The following is a 6,000-nucleotide window of genomic DNA, read 5'->3' on the forward strand; positions in this document are numbered from 1 at the left end:
TGCGGATTTTCATGGACTGCTTCATCACATTTGTTTTCTTTGTTTTTTCCTATAATCTTAACATTTGACCGTCTAATTAATAATTAAGTTGATTATAGAATTTTAAATAACATGACTTGGGGTAATAGCATGATATGGAACATACATCTAACTTTTTATTTTTTATAATGTTGATAATAATGTTTAGGTTAATATTTTGTCTAAAAGCATTGGATCGGTAGTAATTGCAAGAGGTATGTTGTATTTGATATTTTTAATTTTCAATATTTTACAATTTTGAATGATAATTGTATTACCTTAGTGGAGTTTTAATATCTTAGATATTCATCCATAGTGAAGTAGGTTCTGAGAATTCTGTGTGCTGCGGTGATAACGGAAGATTGAGAACTTGCATGTCTTAGTGAAGTAGGTTATGAGAATTTTGTGTGCTGCGGTGATATATGGATGAATCCTGTGTTCTGTTTGATTTTTTTGACATGTTGGTGTTGAATGTGACAGATGGCTAGGCTAGTAAATTATGGGATATGCTGTGTGATTTTCTATAGATTGTGACATGTTGGCTTTTCTCTTTTTCTTCTATTTTCAGTGCAAGATGTGTATTTTACTATATTTTAATTTTCATGTAATATGTTTTTTTTTGTAACCTATTTTTTTGTTAAATTTTCATGTAGTATACTTTTGTTAATTGATGTTTTGTTTTGCTCAGTCAAATTATGTTGTGTGATTATATCATTATAGCAATTTATGCATGTTCTACAATTTTCTTGCATAGCACATGTTTGATGAAAGTCCCAAGTTTTATCCTATAATCTTAATATTAGGCTCCAAAATCTAAAGGTTTGAGACACCTTTAAGCATGTTTTATATAGTCAATTGAAATATTATATATTACATATAATTAAGGCCACCTCTCTACTTGGCAGACATTTATATAAACATTACTTGAATATAAAATGGACTATGTAACCACCATCATTTGTGTGAGGTCCAATGTTGTAGAAACTGATATTCTAACACCTTTGCCCATCTTTTTCTTCCTTTTGTGTTTAAGATGTTTCATCCAAATTACTTCAAAGTTATTTTTGCATCATTTAATTTACAAGTAACAGTTATAACAACTACTAGCTTTGTATTTAATTAAGAACCATGCACATTTCCTTTAGTCTTTAATGCATGCTTTTTGAAAGATATATTGATTGCTTGTTGGATCTATAATGGAGGCAAAAGCTGTTTGCAAGGTTTTCATTTATCATATATGTTTGGTTATTACATATTTATTTTATCCTTTTGAATGTAATATAATATATAGCAGTGTCTTTATGTAACACTGAGAACAAGTTTAAGATATATAATTTATATTTATTATGACTATTAAACTTCTTACTTCTTAGTTTGGTTGCTCTGATGTTTTTGTTGTCTCTTATAATTCAGTTTGTGAAGAACAAAAGCAGGGGAGAGCATTATATTGAGCTTTATAATTCTTTTCGTTTGCCATGTATAAGTTTGGTCTTTATCTTGTGAGATATTTTATTTTTTGGGAGTACATCGAATAAGTGTGGTAACTTAATATAATAAAAGTATGTGTGGACCTCTCTTGTTTTTTTTATTTCTAGTGGTCAAAATTTTAAGAACTTTTTATTTCTAGTGGAGAAACTTTTTATTAATTTTTTAGTTTTTTGTTCTCTTTTGCTTTGGTGATCATTATTCTTTAAGTTCTTACCACTGTTCTCTTATTAATTCTTTGATGACAATTATTTCTTTATGAAGCTAGGTAGTTGACAGAATGGAACATTTAGTTTTGGAGCAAGAAAAACAATATCCATTTGGAGTAAGATGACAACTTTCAAATGCACATGTATGTTTGCTTTGCTATGTAGCTTGGTAAATGTGTGTGTTGCATTTCTATAGATTATCTCTTGTATAATAATCTTTATTCTCCTATAAATGTTTAGTATAATTGTCTCCCCGCTTTTGTTTAGGATTCTTTCTCTGAAATTTGTCTTGTTTTGTCGCTTGATATAGAAAATAGCTTAGTGTGGCAAAAGCTAGAATTTGTCTTTGGTAAGGACTTTCAACACTAGTTTTTATGAAATTGCAGTATTTTTTTTTTCTAGATATGTGACACTCAAAGTTCTTTGGGATTTAAATGTTGGTTTGAAATTATTTCTTCATAGCATGTGGACTGTCGATAGGTTGATTAGTATGTGTGAGTAACTAAATATCTCTCCAAACTCCAATACTAAATCTAGACATTATGCAGATTGACATCTATTTTTAACGTTTTGCACTTAAATTTCTTTTATATTGGATATATATAATTGATCTTTTGATTAGTACATTATATCTTAAGTTTAAAACAATCATTTTTTAGTCTTAATTCAAATGAATTTGTATTTCTCCTAATAATTTATATCTAGTTGCATGAGGATTAAAACTTAATCATTAAAAAATGTTGAAATTTGTAAATGTTTATCCAAAAAACAGCTGTTGATGATGTGGCAAGGATTTTTCGACACGTGGCAGAGATATTGCTCGCCTATTGACCAGCATTATTTCCACATGAAAAGATAAAGTCTTATATACGACCAGACTGGTCGTATACTCCGTTCATTTATGTAAAGATCTGTACAGTTGTGATGATATCCGAGAATATCTCTTCATTATGACCTGCAGATCCGTTTATTAAGGATAGATATTATTTCCTAATTCATATAACCCTTCTTGAGCCTATAAATACACAAGAAATAGCTCAAGGAAGGGGATCGATCTTTTTTCTCTTCTTCAGAATTGTATTACTGTTATCCATCGTTTGTATTGTTTTCTTCTTCTAAGGTCAGTGAAACTCAGGAACTCGAGTTCTTAGATCACACCTTTGGAGCTCAATACTAATAATAGTATCAAGTGGACGTAGGTTATTACCAATCACTGGGGTCGAACCACTATAATTCTCTGTGTCCTTTATTTTCCATTAGATCATTTCTTCAAGCTCTATATTATTTTCTGTCATTTTTTAAACTCCGTGTCATTGACCAAAACTAGGGTCAACATTCTGGTGCTTTCATTAAGAGCTGAATTCGAGAAGATCTAATGGCAAAAACTACCAAGAATACTGCACAGGCTGCCGCTGCACCATCCCATCCTCCCCCAAATGTGGCTGAAGATGAGCCTCATTTGGAGTTTGACGAGGAAGAGGTGGACTCTGAGACCCTGAAGACAACACTGGGGGTGTTGCAGGATGAGTTGGCCACTCTGAGGACCAATCAGGAGAGTGCCTCCAAGATAATGGCGTCACAGCAGAGGGAGATAAAGCGCAAGCGCCAAGAGGTGAGCGAGCGACAGGCGAAGATGGACCATCGGCAGAGGGATGCCATGGCAGCCCTTGAAGCAGCTCCAGTTGGCTAGGAATCAGGCTACGCCGGCCTCGCAGCCTGATCAACCCCCAAGCGGGCCACCTCAAAGGGGTCCCAATCCTAGCCCTCCGCTCTAGCCAACAAGCCCTCAGAGGTCGGAGTAGCCACCTATGCCTCAGGAGGATATCCCACCCAGGGATCCGAGACGTAGCCTCCGTCCCAGGCTGGTCGAGGCAATCCCCGCGCCCGAGGCAGAATAGGGCCGGGCAACAGCCCCGCAACCCTAGATGCCCAGGGGGTGAAGAGCCAAATCCACCGAGCATGGGGCAACGTCCTTCTGCCAACAGAATAAACTCAGAGACAGGCTCTGCGGTCAGGGGCCCCCCACGGCATGACAATGCACAGGGACCCACCGACCAACGCAGGCCTCCCCCTAACGCTCGGGAAATGCCAGCCCAAGGAGGCAACAGAGGAAATAGTCGGTCGCATCATAGCCAGTCACGTTTTGGAGATGGCCACGGCTACAATGAGGCCGACTCAGGCAGAGGAAATGCTGGTTGGAGGAACGAAGAAAGAGGTGGAGGCTAGAGCCCCCCACCTAAAGAAGACCGACAAGTAGGACATAACGCTGGGTGGCAGCCTAGGCAAAATAACGTCTTTAGCTGGCTCGGAGCCAGCGAGCAGTGGCGACGAGACGACGATTTTAGGGATGTACTCAACGACCGCCGAGAAAGGCACGATGAGTACATTCCCCCGGCACCAGAGGCCCTAGCAATTCCGGAAGCCGTTCAGGCTCAAATCGATGCCCTGAACCAGGCTGTGCAGCAGCTGGTCGGGGCGCGAACATCACATATAGAGTATGATCGGAGGAGAGGAACCCCTTTCGTACAACGGATTGCTGTGGCAGAAACCCCCAGCAAGTTCAAGATGCTGACTTTGCCAAATTTTGACGGGTATGGAGACCCGGTATCTCACGTTAATAAGTTTGAGATACAAATGGGCATTTAGAAAGTCTCTAAAGATGCTTGCTGCAGGATCTTCCCAGCGACACTTTCTGATGCCACCCAGGAGTGGTGCTTTAAGTTCCCTCCTGCAAGTATAGTATCCTGGGAGATGTTTGTGAAGGATTTCTACGGACAGTTCTACGCGGGTCGTATGCACCCCACCGAGGCAAACCAACTGGTCGAGATACACCAGAAAGAGGGAGAGCCTTTGAAGGATTACGTTCAGCGCTTCATGCAAGCCGCAGCAGGAGCCAAGACTGTGGGCAATGAAGGCAAGATGATGGCCCTAACCGCTGGGGTTATGCGCCATTCTCCCCTCTACAGTAGCCTCAGGAAACATGGGGTTAAGAGTACCTAGGAGTTTTTAGATCGGGCTGATCGGTACATCAAGCTCGAAGACGCGATTGCGAATGAAGGGAAATCGCCAGCAAAAGACAAGGGGCCCAAGGAAGAACCCGCCAAAGCCGCCAACGGGTCTAAGCCCAATGGCAACGACAAAGGCAATGGGAATGGCAATGGTAAGAATGGTGGAAAGAGGGCAAGCAACGAACCCTCGACCTCCGAGAGTAAGCGCCCCAAAGGTAACCGGTACGAACCGAAATTCACCAATTACACCGCCCTTGTTGAACGTTGAGCCGAGGTTTACCAGGCGACCAACTCAAGCGTGCCCTACAAGCGACCCGCACCAATAAGAAAAGATATCTCCAAGAGAGATTCAACAAAGTTCAGTCATTATCATAACGACTATGTGCACGACACCAATGAATGTAACTAGCTGAAGGACGAAATTGAGCTCCTGATAAGACAGGGACATTTAAGAAGATATGTGCGAGCCGAGGGAGGTTCTCAGCGAGAGGCTCAAGGGGGCAACGAGCCGGCGCCTGCACGCCAACGCTCGCCACCTTTACAGCCAGCTCCCGTGGCAGGTACCCTACTCACCATCTGCGGAGGCCCACATCTTGCAGGAGATAGTGGAAAGGCGAGGGAACGATATGCTCAAACCCTACGCCACAACCAGGACATCGAGATGATGAGTGTTTAGGATCATGCACCAAAAAAGGCTCAAACAGAGGAGGAACTGATCAACTTCTCTGACGACGACGCCCAGCATGTGCGATTCCCACACTCCGATCCGCTGGTCGTGGATGTACAAATCGCAAATATGATGGTGAAAAGGGTGTTGGTCGACACAGGAAGTTCGGTCAACATCCTATATAAGTCCTCGCTGGAAAGGATGAAATTGTCCGTAAAGGACCTAGCACCATGCAACCAAACCATTTATGGTTTTTCCAGAGAAGGGCTCACCCCCAGTAGGGTCAATTAGACTCCCAGTCACAGCAGGCACTGCGCCTGCTAACAGAACATTACTCACTACTTTTATAGTAGTTGATTATCCTTCAGCGTACAATGCTGTGATAGGGAGACCAATTCTAGTCGACCTTCGAGCCGTCACTTCTATATGGCACCTCGCCATGAAATTCCCAACGGACGCAGGGATAGGTTGCGTGTTGGGAAACCAAAGGGAAGCGAGGGAATGCTACAACGCCTCGATCACCAAGGCAAAGAAAGGTGTATCGAGAGATGCCACCGGGAAAGAGTTGCAAATAGCAACTGATGTTCAAGCCCGCTTAGATGATAACCTCACC

The sequence above is a fragment of the Humulus lupulus genome, chromosome 3 (genome assembly GCF_963169125.1).
Source record: "Humulus lupulus chromosome 3, drHumLupu1.1, whole genome shotgun sequence".
Classification (NCBI taxonomy): domain Eukaryota; kingdom Viridiplantae; phylum Streptophyta; class Magnoliopsida; order Rosales; family Cannabaceae; genus Humulus; species Humulus lupulus.